Genomic DNA, 15,708 nt, shown 5'->3' on the forward strand with positions numbered 1-15,708 from the left:
TTAAATTATGTCCTCTAGTTCTGTTCTCACCCGCCAAGGGAAACATTCCTTCTGCATCCAGTCTGTCTAGACCTGTCAGAATTTTATACACTTCTATGAGGTCCCCTCTCAATCTTCTAAACTCCAGTGTGTACATCCCTAAACTACATAGTCTCTCCTCATAGGTCATTCCCGCCATTCCTGGTATCAGCCTGGTGAATCGCCGCTGCACCCCCTCCATGGCAAGAACATCCTTCCTCAGATGAGGCGACCAAAACTGTACACAGTACTCGAGGTGTGGTCTCACCAGTGCCCTGTACAGCTGCAGCAAGGTATCCCTGTTCCTGTATTCTAACCCTTTTGCTATGAAGGCCAGCATACCGTTTGCCTTCTTGACCGCCTGTTGCACCTGCATGCTCGCCTTCAGTGACTGGTGTACAAGAACACCCAGGTCTCTCTGTACTTCCCCCTCTCCCAATCTATTGCCATTTAAATAATAATTTGCCCTCCCGTTCCTGCACCCAAGGTGGATAACTTCGCACTTGTCCACATTATAGTGCATCTGCCATTTATCCGCCCAATCGCCCAGTCTGTCCAAATCGCTCTGGAGCTTCCTGGTCTCTTCCTCTGAGCCCACCCCCCCTCCTAGTTTAGTGTCGTCTGCAAATTTGGAAATGCTGCATCCGACTCCCTGATCCAGGTCATTAATGTAAATTGTGAACAGCTGGGGGCCCAGGACAGATCCCTGTGGTACCCCACTTGTTACTGCCTGCCATTCAGAAAATGAGCCGTTTATTCCAACTCTCTGTTTTCTATCTGACAGCCAGTTCCCTATCCACGCCAATACTTTCCCCTTTATCCCATGAGCCTCAATTTTCCATGCTAATCTTTTATGTGGGACCTTATCGAAGGCCTTTTGGAAGTCCAGGTACACCACATCTACTGGCTCTCCCCCATCTATTCTACCAGTTACTCCCTCAAAAAATTCCAATAGATTAGTCAAGCACGATTTACCCTTTGTAAATCCATGTTGACTCTGTCCTATCCTGTCCCCATTTGCTAAGTGCTCCGCTATTTCATCCTTAATGATGGACTCCAGCATTTTGCCCACAACTGATGTAAGGCTTACAGGTCTGTAATTACCTGCTTTTTCCCTACCCCCCTTTTTGAATAGTGGGGTAACGTTAGCTACCCTCCAATCCATGGGCACTGTTCCCGAGTCTAATGAATTCTGAAAAATCATCCTTAGTGCATCCGCTATCTCTAGGGCCACCTCCTTCAGTACCCTAGGATGCATGTTATCAGGCCCTGGGGATTTGTCCACCTTCAATCCCTTTAGCTTCCTTAACACCATATCCTTAGAGATATTGATTTGCGTCAGTTCCTCCTTTGCCAATGTCCCTATTTTTCCCGATATCCCAGGGAGGTTTTTTGTGTCTTCCTTCGTAAAGACTGACCCAAAGTATGCATTTAGTTGATCTGCCATTTCCTTATTTCCCATTATATATTCCCCCGTATCTGACTGCAATGGACCAACTTTGGTTTTCACCAGTCTTTTCCTTTTGATATACTTATAAAAGCTTTTGGAGTTAGTTTTTATATTTTCCGCCAGCTTGTTTTCGTAAGCTATTTTGCCCCTCTTGATTATGCCCTTTGCCCTCCTTTGCTCTATCTTAAACTGTTCCCAATCTTCCGCTCTGGCGCTTTTTTTGGCTATTTTATACGCCCTATCTTTGGATTTTATGCTGTCTCTAATTTCCCCTGTTATCCACGGTTGAGTCACCTTTTTAGATTTCCTTTTATGCCAGATTGGTATAAACAATTTTTGCAATTTTGTCATTCTATCTTTAAATGTTTGCCATTGTTTATCTACCTCCAGTCCTCCCAGGAACGTTGTCCAATCAGACCTACTCAGTTCCCGTCTCATGGCATCATAATTCCCCTTGTTTAAATTCAGGACCTTAGTCTCTGAGTCAATTTCTTCGCTCTCCATTTCGAGTGAGAAATCGATCATGTTATGATCGCTCTGACCCAAGGGTCCCCGTACAACAAGATTACTGATTAGTCCCTTCTCATTGCACAGTACCCAGTCCAATATAGCCTGTTCCCGAGTTGGTTCCTCGACATATTGATACAGATAACCATCCCTTAAACACTCAAGGAATTCCTCCTCCTCATTATTTTTACTGATTAGGCTAGTCCAATCTATATGTAAGTTAAAGTCACCTATGATGACAGCTGTGCTCTTATTGCACGCTTCTCTAATTTCCCTCGTGATGCCCTCCCTAACCTCTATTTTACTATTTGGAGGCCTATATACCACTCCTATTAATGTTTTTCGCCCCTCGCTATTTCTTAGCTCCACCCATATAGATTCTGTATTAACTGAGTTAATATCCTTCCTTTCAATTGCATTTATCCCCTTTTTTACTAGCAATGCTACCCCTCCTCCCTTTCTTTTTTGTCGATCCTTCCTAAATACTGAATACCCCTGTATGTTAAGCTCCCAGCCCTGCTCACCCTGCAACCATGTTTCCGTAATCCCAATTAGATCATAATTATTAACCTCTATTTCCACAGCTAATTCATCTACCTTGTTCCTGATGCTTCTCGCATTAAGGTATAAAACCCTCAGGCTTTTTTTATGCTCACATTTTTTATGAATTAGTTTGGCCCTTTGTTTTTTGTTCCTCACCCTTTTACCATTTATTTCTGTCTGCCTTTCACTTTCCTCTATTTCACTACATAGGTTTCTAGCCCCCTGCCATACTAGTTTAAATGCTCCCGAACTGCTTTATCAAAAATTACCCCGAGAACATCAGTTCCATCTCTGCACAGGTGTAGACCGTCCCTTTTGTATAGGTCACACCTACCACAAAACTGGTTCCAATGCCTCAAAAATTTAAAACCCTCCCTCTTACACCACTGCTCAAGCCACGTATTTAGCCTAACTATCCTGTTCTCTGTACTCTTACTAGCACGTGGCACTGGTAGTAATCCAGAGATTACTACCTTCGAGGTCCTACTTTTTAGCTTGGCTCCTAACTCCCTAAATTCTACTTGTAGGACCTCTTCCCTTTTTTTAGCTACGTCGTTGGTACCAACATGTATCACGACAACTGGCTGTTCCCCCTCCCCCTCCAGAATGTTCTGCACCCGCGCCGAGACATCCTTGACCCTTGCACCAGGGAGGCAACATACCATCCTGGAGTCTCGGTCGCGACCACAGAAACCCCTATCTATTCCCCTTACAATCGAATCCCCTATTACTATAGCCCTGCCACTCTTTTTCCCTCCCTTCTTTGCAACAGAGCCAGTCATGGTGCCATGAGCCTGGCTGCTGGTGCCTTCCCCCGATGTGTCACCCCCCCCGACAACAGTACCTAAGGCGGTGAACCTGTTGCTAAGGGAGACAACCCCAGGGGATTTCTGCACTACCTTCCTGCCCTTGCTCTGCCTTTTGGTCACCCATGTACTGTCTACGCTGGCCTTAACCTGCGGTGTGACCAACTCACTAAATGTGCTATCCACACCCCTCTCAGAATCGTGGATGCTCCAAAGTGAGTCCATCTGCAGCTCAAGGGCCGTCATGCGGTCCCACATGAGGTGGATCAACTGGAGAATGTTACAGTGGAGGTGCATCTCGGGAATAGGGATCATAGTATTGTAAGGTTTAGATTAGTTATGGAGAAGGACATGGAACAATCTAGAATAAAAATACTTAACTGAAAGAGGGCTAATTTCAGCGAATTGATGAGGGATCTGGCCCGGGTGAATTGGAGTCAAAGACTAGCAGGCAAAATATAATGGAGCAATGGGCGGCCTTTAAAGAGGAGTTGGTTCGGGTACACTCGAGGTACATTCCCACACGGTGGAAAGGGAGGGTAACCAAAGCCAGAGCTCCCTGGATGGTGAAGGAGTTGGAGAGTAGCATGAAGCAGAAAAAAGGGGGCGTATGACAGATGTCAGCTTGATAATACAAGGGAGAATCAGGCTGAATATAAAACGTACAGAGGAGAATTTAAAAAGGAAATAAGAGGGGCAAAGAGACAGTATGAGAATAGATTGGCTGCTAACATAAAGAGGAATCCAAAGGTCTTCTGTAGGCATATTAACAGTAAAAGGGTTGTCAGAGGAGCAGTGAGACCGATTACAGACCAAAATGGAGATCTATTTGTGGAGACAGAAGGCATGGCTGAGGTAGTAAATGAGAACTTTGTGTCGGTGTTTACCAAGGAAGGGGACTTTGACAAAGCTATGGTAAGCGAGCAGGTTGGTGGTATTATGTCCGTGTATAATTGAGACATGGACTGCAGGAGTTGATTATAACAAGTCTTTACTGAAAGGAGACAACCTGGAAACTGAAACTACATTAGCCTGCTAGGGCCTTTTATACAGGGGTGGTCACTGCCGGTACTGCAGTCTGAGACCAGTTATTCCCTTAAAGGTACATACACAAAAATTCCTCCCCTTTTAGATAAACAGTACATAACATTCATTTAACAACTAAATAATAACTAATTACAATTACAATTACGGTTGCTAGATACATTGGTTGAAGTTAAGCAATTATAAGTTCAGTCTTTGAGGAGGCTTCCTGATTCTGTCTGGATAACGCCTCTTTGGGATATCACGTTCTTCTGGCAAGGTTGCATCGGGATCAATGTCGTTGTTTGGTTCGTCTGCTTCCAATATCACCGATTCTGCGGTAAATGCAATTGGTACTTCGGTTTCATCGCCAGGTGTATCAGATCGTGGTGTGGAGTTGACGTTTTCCAGTGAATCTAGAATCTGGTCAGCATGGCGTCTTACAATGCTCTCTCCAACGTCCACGGTATACATTAGAGGTCCTTGCCGTGTACAGATCGTTCCTGGCTGCCATTTCTCTGTGCGGTAGTCCCGGGCCAAAACTGTTTGACCTATCTTAAAACTCCTGGTCGGCCTTTCATTCATATTCTGAAACTGCCTGTTCTCCACATCTCTTCTGACGTTCGGCTTAACCAAATCCAAGCGGCATCGTAGTCTTTGATTGAAGAACATCATGGCTGGAGTTTGGTTGGTAACCGCATGTGTCGCATTCCGGTCGGCAAACAAGAAGTTATCCACCTTGTGTTGTAGGGGTATATCTTCATTACACATTGCCTTGATAGCCTTCTTGAATGTTTGAACAAACCTCTTGGCCAATCCATTAGTGGCTGGATGATATGGGGTGGATGTGTAATGCTTAACACCATTGTTCTTTAAGAACCTCCGGGACTCTTCAGACACATACTGTGGTCCATTGTCAGAGCAAATCTGTTCAGGCAGCCCATTCCTGGCGAATATGGTTCGTAAGACTGTGATAGTTTTTTCTGTGGTGGTTGAGGACATTTTTATTACCTCTGGCCACTTTGAATGTGCATCCAGCGCAATTAAAAACATCAAGTCCATAAAGGGACCAGCAAAATCAATGTGCACCCTTTGCCATGGAGATGAGGGCCACTCCCATGGATGTAGAGGGGCCTGTGGTGGGGCGTTTTGGACCTTCTGGCATCCTGTACAGCTCTTGGTCATCTCTTCGATTTCTCTATCGATTCCCAGCCACCACACAAACGCTCTGGCTAAGTTCTTCATTTTTACCCCTCCCAGATGACCCTCATGAAGCTCATTAAGCACTCTATCCTTCAATTTGGGTGGAATTACTACTCTGGATCCACACATCAAGGTTCCTCTGCACACTGACAGGTGTTCTCTTCTCGGCGAGAATGCTGGCAGCAGTGGTTCACCATGTGCTGGCCATCCCTTCACTGTTAAATCATAGACCCAGGAGAGTGTCGGGTCATTTCGTGTTTCCTTTTCTATGTTTGCATTCGTCACAGGGAGACATTCGACTATAGTCGAGTGGAATAACTCCACTGGATCCACTGCCAGTTCTTCTTCCACCATCGGCAACGGTAGGCACGACAATCCATCAGCATTCCCATGCTGTTTAGATCCTTTGTACTCGATGTCATATTGGTGTGCCCCTAGGAAAAGGGACCACCTCTGTAGCCGTTGTGCCGTCATTATCGGTACACCCTTCTGAGGGTTGAAAATGGAGACGAGAGGTTGATGATCAGTTAGTAGAGTAAATTTCTGACCGTGCAGGTAGTGATTGAACTTCTTCACCCCCCACACCAGGCTGAGGGCCTCTGTCAATCTGGGCATAGTTACGCTCGGCTGAAGTTAACGAGCGTGACGCAAAAGCTATCGGCCTCTCTGAACCATCAAGGAATTTATGTGGCAGTACCGCCCCAATGCCGTAGGGAGACGCATCACACGCCAGTCTTATCGGTAGTGATGGGTTGTAGTGAGCCAATGCTTCTCTTGAAGTGATTAGGTCCTTACTCTTCTGAAAGGCCCGCTTACATTCATCGCTCCATTTCCATGCTACTCCCGTTCGTAGTAGGGCGTTCAGTGGATGCAGAATTGTGGACAAAATCGGCAAAAACTTATGGTAGTAATTCACCAATCCGAGGAATGACCTCAGTGGCGACACATTTTCAGGCGCTGGAGCCTTAATTGCCGTTTCAATTTTGTCAGGGGACTTATGCAACCCCTCTTCATCAATCACGTGGCCACAATACGATATCTGTTTCTTAAAAAACTCGCACTTGGGGCGATTGGCTCGTAGCCCATGTTCACGTAGTCTAGTGAGCACCTGCTCTAGGTTGGCAAGGTGTTCACTGTCATCTTCACCTGTCACTAGGATGTCGTCTAAGGAGCACTGAGTCCCCGGAATCCCTTGCAGGACTTGTTCCATCGCTCTTTGCCATATCGCCGGAGCTGATGCTACTCCGAATACCAGTCGATTATACTGGTAAAGACCTTTGTGAGTGTTTATCGTGAGATACTTCCTAGAGGATTCTTCAACCTCCATCTGCAAATATGCTTGTGCTAGGTCAATTTTTGTAAAACACTTCCCTCCAGATAGTGAGGCGAAGATATCTTCTATCCTTGGAAGAGGATATTGTACTGTGTGAAGTACTGGGTTCACCATCACCTTGAAGTCCCCACAGATGCGAACCTTCCTTGGCTCCTCAGACTTATTGTTTAACGTTCTCTTCATGACAGGAACGATGGGTGTCACCCACTCGCTCCAGTCTACATTAGATAACACGCCTGCATTCTCCAGATTCTCCAGCTCTGCCTCGACGGCTGGGCGAATTGCATATGGTACTGGTCTGGCTTTGAAAAACTTGGGAATTGCATTCTCCTCTATTTTTATCGAGGCGGTTACGCCTTTAAGAGTGCCCAGTTCTTGTTGAAGTACCTCTTTGGCGTCAGCTAAGATTGTTGACAATCGTCCAGGAGTGACGTCGTCATCCTTTTTACCAGCCACCGTCAGTGCCTGAATGGAGTGCCAGTCTAAACTTATCTTTCTGATCCATTCACATCCCAATAACGGTGGTTCCACCATCTTGCAAAATGTAGAGATACAACTTCCGTATTTTCTTGCCGTTGTATTCGACAGGCACCCTTATTTTTCCTCTGGGGTATACTTTTTGCCCCGTATATGTCCTCAAGACAATGGATGTCTCTCTCAAGAGTATGTGTGAGAATAGCTGCGCGTAGTCTCGTCGATTCATGACGGTCAGAGCTGATCCTGTATCCAATTCCATTTTGACTTGGGACCCTGCTATCGTGAGGGTGACCCTAATGGTTCAGTGATCCTCTTTTGCGATTACGTTGTGAATTTTGAGACAGCTTAGTCTGTTGTTCCCGGATTCACTATCGCTCATCTGGTCTTCGGAACTACTGTCCGTCATCTTTTGTACTTTCCTGTACGGTTCCTTAGTAGCCTTTTTGTTGTCGTTGGTCTTCTTCCCAGACCTGCAAACTCGTGCAATGTGTCCCATCTTTCCGCATTGCCTGCATATTTTGTCCTTGGACCAGCAGTCCTTCTGGTCATGGTTTGTTCTGCCGCAGCGATAACATTTTGCAAATCCCCGTGTCATTTCGTGGGTGCCGTATTCCTGTGGCTTTTGTTGTATTTCCGCAACTCCCCTTGCTGCTGCTTCGTACAGTACTGCCACGCTGAAAGCCTTATCCAGTGTCAGCTCTTTCTCTGAGAGTAACCTCTTCTGGGTTCCTTCACTCAGGAGTCCACAGACAAATTTGTCCCGTAAGGTATCTGCCAGTCCTGCTCCGAACTGTAGTGTCCGTGTGTAGATAAAGACACTGAAGACAGGAGTTGGTTCATAGGTATTTACTAAGCAAGTCTGGGGGGGGGGGTTCTAAAGGATATACACAATACACAGGCTTATATAGCCCAAGTGGCAATTACCGGCATTACGCACACCTGGGGCTCTTAAAGGCACATGCACCACAATTCCTCCCCTTCTAGCTAACTAGTACATCATATTTTAAGTAATTATTAATTACATGTTATATGCAAAATAATATACATTGCTGTATTAATTAATTATAAGTTAGTCTCTCAGGAGGCTTCCTGACTCAGTCCGGATAACGCCTCGGGGGTGTAGTAGTTTCTGGTGGTGTAGTAGGTTCTTCTGGCAAGGCTGATTCGGCTTGAAGGCCAGTGTCGGGTTCATCGGGCTCCAGTATCACCGGATCGGAGGTAGATATGGGTATCTCTACTTCATCGTTAGATGTATAGAGTGGTGGTGTAGGTTGTCCCTTTTCAGATGACTTGATGATTTGGTCAGCATGGCACTTTATTATGCTGTCTCCGATGTCCACGGTATACATCAGTGGTCCTAATCATGTGCAGATAGTTCCAGGCTGCCATTTCTCGGTACGGTAGTCCCGGGCCAAAACTGGTTGGCCTATCTGGAAGGCCCTAGTTGGCCTTTCATTCATGCCCTGAAACTGCCGGTTCTCCACGTCCCTTCGGATGTTGGGCTTGACCAAATCCAGCCGGCATCTTAGGTTTCTATTGTAGAACATCATGGCGGGAGTTTGGTTAGTAACCATATGCGTTGCATTCCTATATGCAAATAAGAAGTTATCCACCTTGTGCTGAAGTTTTATGTCTTCATTACCCATGGCCTTGATGGCCTTCTTGAAGGTCTGGACAAACCTTTCAGCCAATCCATTGGTGGCGGGATGGTATGGGGCGGACGTGTAGTGCTTTACCCCATTGTTCTTTAAGAACTTTCTGAATTCTTCGGACACAAATTGCGGTCCATTATCAGAACATATCTGCTCCGGCAGCCCATTCCTGGCAAATATGGTCCTTAATACTGTGATGGTTTTTTCCGTGGTGGTGGAGGACATCTTTATTACCTCCGGCCACTTGGAGTGTGCATCAACTGCGATTAAGAACATTGAGTCCATAAATGGACCAGCAAAGTCGATGTGCACCCTTTGCCAGGGAGATGAGGGCCACGCCCATGGATGTAGAGGGGCCTGTGGCGGAGCATTTTGGACCTTCTGGCATCCTAGGCAGCTCTTGGTCATGTCTTCGATGTCTCCATCGATACCTGGCCACCATACAAACGCCCTAGCTAGGTTCTTCATTTTCACTCCACCCAGATGTCCCTCGTGAAGCTCCTTTAGCACTTTATCCTGGAGTTTGGGTGGAATCACCACTCTGGATCCACACATCAAGGTTCCTCGGCACACTGACAGCTGTTCTCTTCTTTGCGAGAATGCTGGCAACAGTGGTTCGCCATGTGCTGGCCATCCCTTCACTGTTAAATCGTAGACCCGTGAGAGAGTAGGGTCATTTCTTGTCTCCCTTTCAATGGCAGAATTTGTCACTGGTAGACATTCCACTATGGTAGAGTGGAATATCTCTACTGGGTCTACTGTAGGTGCCTCTTCTATCGTTGGCAATGGTAGGCGTGATAAACCGTCAGCATTCCCATGCTGTTTTGACCCTTTGTATTCAATGTTGTATTGGTGTGCCCCTAGAAAAAGGGACCACCTCTGTAGTCTTTGTGCCGTCATAATGGGGACACCTTTTTTAGGGTTGAATATGGAGATGAGGGGTTGATGGTCAGTCAGCAAGGTAAATTTTTGTCCGTGTAGGTAATGGTTGAATTTCTTCACTCCCCATACCAGGCTGAGTGCTTCCCTGTCTATCTGGGCATAGTTACGCTCAGCTGAGTTCAATGAGCGTGACGCAAAAGCTATCGGCCGTTCCGAGCCATCAGGGAATCTATGGGACAATACCGCTCCTATGCCGTAAGGGGATGCATCGCACGCCAGTCTGATTGGTAGTGATGGGTTGTCATGAGCCAAAATTTTCTCGGATGTGATTAAGTCTTTACATTTATGGAAGGCACGTTTACAGTCTTCGTTCCATTTCCAAATCACTCCTGTCTGTAGACGATCATTAAGAGGGTGTAGAATAGTTGATAAGTTCGGTAAAAATTTATGATAGTAATTTATTAATCCCAGGAATGACCTTAATTGTGAAACATTTTCAGGTGCTGGGGCTTTTATAACTGCTTCAATTTTCTCAGGTGACTTATGCAACCCTTCCTTATTAATTATGTGGCCACAATATGATATCTGATTTTGGAAAAATTCGCACTTGGGGCGATTTGCTCGTAGTCCCCGTTCTTTCAGCCTAGTGAGCACCTGCTCCAAATTGGCAAGGTGCTCGTTGTCGTTTTCTCCTGTTATAAGGATGTCATCTAGGTAGCATTGAGTCCCCGGAATCCCTTGCAGGACTTGCTCCATAGCTCTTTGCCAGATAGCTGGAGCTGATGCTATTCCAAAAACCAGTCGATTGTACTGGTACAGGCCTTTGTGTGTGTTTATTGTGAGATACTTTTTAGAGGTCTCCTCAACCTCCATCTGTAAATATGCCTGTGCCAAGTCAATTTTTGTGAAACGTTTCCCTCCGGATAGTGAGGCGAAAATATCTTCTATCCTCGGAAGAGGATACTGTACCATGTGAAGGACCGGGTTTACAGTCACCTTAAAGTCCCCACAGATGCAAAATTTTTTCTGTTCCTCAGAGTTATTTTTCAATGTTTTTTTCATGACTGGGACGATGGGTGTTGCCCATTCGCTCCAATCCATTTTGGATAATACGCCTGCCTTTTCCAAATTCTTCAGCTCTGCCTCGACTGCCGGACGTATTGCGTATGGCACCGGTCTTGCCTTAAAAAATTTTGGAATTGCTGTATCTTCCACTTTTATTGAGGCGGTGATGCCTTTCAAGGTTCCTAGTTTCTCTTGAAACACTTCTTTGGCATTGGCCAAGATGTCTTTTAATCGTTCAGGTATGATGTCATCATTGTTTTTTTCCTTACTGGTCACCGTCAGTGCCTGAATGGAGTGCCAGTCTAAACGTATCTTCCTTATCCATTCACGTCCCAACAACGGTGGACCACCATCTTGTAGAATGTATAAATACAACTTTTGTATTTCTTTGCCGTTGTATACCACAGGCACCCTTATTTTTCCTTTGGGGTAGACTTTCTGCCCCGTATATGTTTTTAAGATAATGGATGTGTCTTTTAGAGGTATATGCGAAAATAGCCTCTCGTAATCTCGTCGATTTATTACGGTTAGAGCTGATCCTGTATCTAGCTCCATTTTAACTGGGGACCCTGCTATTGTGAGGGTAACCCAAATGGTTTGGTAATCCTCTTTGGCAAGTACATTATGTAATTTGAGACAGCTTAGTCTCTTGTTTCCGGAGTCGCTATCGCTATTCTGGTCTTCGGAGCTATTGTCCGTCATCATTTGTACCTTCCTCTACTTTTCTTTATTGATTTTTTGTTTTCTGTCAGTGGATTTATTTTGTCCAGATTGGCATACCCGTGCAATGTGTCCAATCTTACCACATTGCCTGCATGCTTTGCCCTTGAACCAGCTGTCCCTCTGGTTATGGGTGGATCTGCCGCAGCGATAACATCTTCCGAACTCCTGTGTCATTGTATGGGTGCCGAAGTCCTGTGTCTCTTGTTGTATCTCTGCAGCTCCTTTTGCTGCTGCTTCGTATGATACAGCCATACTGAAAGCTTTGTCCAATGTTAAATCTTTTTCAGAAAGCAGTCTTTTTGTGTGTTCCTTCACTTAAGAGACCGCAAACAAATTTGTCTCAAAGATAATCTGATAGTCCTGCTCTGAATTGGCAGTACTTTGATAGCTTTCTTAATTCGGTTAGGTAATCAGCGTTACTTTCATTCTTGGGTTGATTTCTCTTGAAGAACTTGAATCGTTCCGCTATCAGCAGCGGTGTTGGGTTTAAATGCTCCTGCAGGGTATCAACAATTTCTTTAAAAGTCTTGTCCTTTGGTTTGGCTGGAGTGATTAAATTTCGTAACAGCCCGTATGTCTTCGCGCCCATTAAGTTCAGAAGTACTGAAGCTTTTTTTTCATCTGTTATTCCATTTGCAGTGCAATAAACCTCTACTCTTTCCACGTATGTGGTCCAATCTTCTATTTCGCCATCAAAAGCCTCAATATTACCAGATTTAGGCATTTCAGAAAAGATATGGCGCTTCCCGCGCTTTTTTTCTCTCTGCAGCAACGATATGGCGCTTCCCGCGCATTCCCGCCGCTGCTACCGATAACAACGCTGTTTTACTGTGGTTTCCATTTATTCACTGTTGGAGACTCGTTCCCGGCGGAGGTCTAAACGCTGACCTGCTTGCCGCGCTGGCCGTCTCTCGAGTGCACCCTCCCAGTCCGTTATTGCTTGCCTCCGATTTCGCTGCCTGTCTCAGCTGTAGAGCCCGCCACTGGAGCTCCAGCCTGACGCCCAGGAAGGATTAGCGCAGTACCTGTCACTAGCTTGGCCAGCTGGTGAAACCACAGTTTCTCTTACTTCCTTGAGTCTTCTGGACGCTGGAGGAATCGATGTCCTTGAGGTGCTGCCGAATTGCAGGTAAGTCCGTTTCCACTTCGTCGCCACTGTAGTGTCCGTGTGTAGATAAAGACACTGAAGACAGGAGTTGGTTCATAGGTATTTACTAAGCAAGTCTGGGGGGGGGGGGGTTTCTAAAGGATATGCACAATACACAGGCTTATATAGCCCAAGTGGCAATTACCGGCATTACGCACACCTGGGGCTCTTAAAGGCACATACACCATAATTGCTCTTAAAGGCACATACACCACACAAACTGGCAGTGCTTTGATAGCTTGCGTAGTTCCGTAAGGTAATCAGCATTGCTCTCATTTTTATGCTGATTTCTCCTGTGGAATTTAAATCTTTCTGCTATCAGCAGCGGTGTAGGATTTAGGTGTTTCTGTAGGATAGCAACAATTTCGTTAAAACTCTTCACCTTCGGTTTGGCTGGAGTAATCAGGTCCCGCAATAGGCCGTACGTTCTTGCGCCCATTAAATTTAGCAATACCGATGCCTTTTTCTCATCGGCTATTTCGTTTGCCTCGCAATATACCTCGACTCTTTCCACATACGTGGTCCAGTCTTCTATTGCATTATCGAAGGCAGTGATATCGCCAGTCTTTGGCATCTTGAAAATCTAAGATGGTGCCTCCCGCGCTTTGCCTTTGTCCCCGATGGATCAAAATGGCGCCTCCCACGCTTTTCCTTCTTCCCCGCCGAGTTAAGTTGGCGCCTCCCGCGCTTTCCCGCCACTGCCGCTGCTGCCGACGCTGTTGCTGTTGATTATATTTATTTTACTATCCTGTAATGGCGACGCCCTATGGTCTTCGCGCCTCCTCGATCGCTGCTGCCAACGCCGTGCTCCGCGGTATTTTTATTTTTCTATCGCGCTTCAATATTCGCTCCGTTAATTGAAGAACCGTTCCTGTCATGGAGCGGACCCTCTGGGACACTTCCCTCCCTCGTCTTAGGTCCGAACGTTGCCCGGCTTTGAAGCACCGGCCGCACCCTGTTTGCTCCACCCTCTCTCTCTACCTTTGCTTCCCGACTTGCTGCCCGGCCCCGTTGCAGAGCCACCCGATTGAGCTCTAGCCCGCCGCAGCCCAGGAAGGATCAGTGCACTACCTGCCACCAGCCCGATTAGCTGGGAAACCTCAGACTGGAGAACCAAGCCTGGCTCTCAACAGTCTCTCCTGCACTTTTCAATTCGATGATTTGGAGGGCGGTTGCCCACGGTCGACGCCCGTTTGTCGAGTTTCTTTGGATTATTTTTTTTTTTTTCTTCTGGCTTCGACCTTCAATAACGTCGTCTAAGGTGCTGCCGAGTTGCAGGTAAGTTCGTTTCTTACTCGTCGCCAGTATTATGTCCGTGTATAATTGAGACACGGACTGCAGGAGTTGATTATAACAAGTCTTTACTGAATGGAGACAACCTGGAAACTGAAACTACAGAAGCCTGCTAGGGCCTTTTTTACAGGGGTGGTCACTGCCGATACTGCAGTCTGAGACCAGTTGTTCCCTTAAAGGTACATACTCAACAGGTGGGATACTGAAATAAAAATAGATAATGAGGAGGTACTAGAAAGGCTGGTGGTGGCATAGTGGTTAGCACTGTTGCCTCACAGCACCAGGGACCCGGGTTCGAATCCGGCCTCGGGCGACTGTCTGTGTGGAGTTTGCACATTCTCCCCGTGTTTGCGTGGGTTTCCTCCGGGTGCTCTGGTTTCCTCCCACAGTCCAAAGATGTGCGAGTTAGGTTGATTGGCTATGATAAATTGACCCTTAGTGTTAGGGGGATTAAATACGTGGGGTTACGGGGATAGGGTGGGATATGTGTTGGTGTAGGGGTTACGGGGATGGGGTGGGATATGTGTTGGTGCAGGTTCGATGGGCTGAAATGGCCTCTATCTGCACTGTGGGGTTTCTGTGATTCTGTGATAATTAAAGTGGCTCATAACCCAGTCCGGATGGGATGCAACCTAGGATGCTGAGGGAAGTAAGGGTAGAAATTGCGGAGGTTCTGGCCACAATATTCCAAGCCTCACTGGATACAGGGGTGGTGCTGAGGATGGCAGGATAGCAAATTTTGCACCATTGTTCAAAAAAGATAGAAAGATAAACCTGGCAATTACAGACCAGTCAGCGAAAATTAACAAGCACTTGTAAAAGTCTGGAATAATAAAGGACAACCAGCGCGGATTTGTTCAGGGCAAATCATGTTTGCCTAAGGTGATTGAGTTTTTTGTTGAGGTAAGAGAGAGGGCGGATGAGGGCAGTGCAGTTGGTGTTGTGTATATGGACTTTCAAAAGGCTTTTGGTAAAGTGCCACATAGTAGGCTTGTTAGCAAAATTGAAGCCCATGGGATAAAAGGGGCAGCAGTAGCATGGATACAAAATTAGCTTATTATATATATAAAAACAGAGTTGTGGTGAGAGGTTGTCTTTCGGACTGGAGGGAGGTATACCGTGGAGTTCCCCAGGGTTCCGTACTAAGGCCACTGCTGCTTTGAATAAACATTAATGACTCGGATTGGGGGTAAAGGGCACATTTTCGAAGTTTGCAGATGACACAAACATGAAAGTGTAGTAACCACTGAGGCAGCTAGTAATAGACTTCAAGAGGAAATAGACAGGTACGTGGGATGGGCGGACTCGTGACAGATGTAATTCAACACAGAAAAGTGTGAGATGATGCATTTTTAGAGGAAGAATGAAGACAGTACAACTTTTAAAATGTTTTCAATTTAAAAAAAATAATTAAATAAAAGCTGAAGGAGCCCTAAAAGGGCCTTGGCCTTTGAGCCTCCTATCCTGGGTGCCCTCCCCATGGGGGACTAGTGTGTCTTTGGGCCTTGTTTCAAAGGGCGCGTGCTCGGCTTCCCTGGGCGTGTGAGGCGGGCTGTCTCCTCACGCCGGCGCTCGCGCCCTGCTCA

This window comes from Somniosus microcephalus, chromosome 2, assembly GCF_052327205.1.
Source record: "Somniosus microcephalus isolate GS21.2 chromosome 2, FLI_Smic_1.0, whole genome shotgun sequence".
NCBI classification, from domain to species: Eukaryota; Metazoa; Chordata; class Chondrichthyes; order Squaliformes; family Somniosidae; genus Somniosus; species Somniosus microcephalus.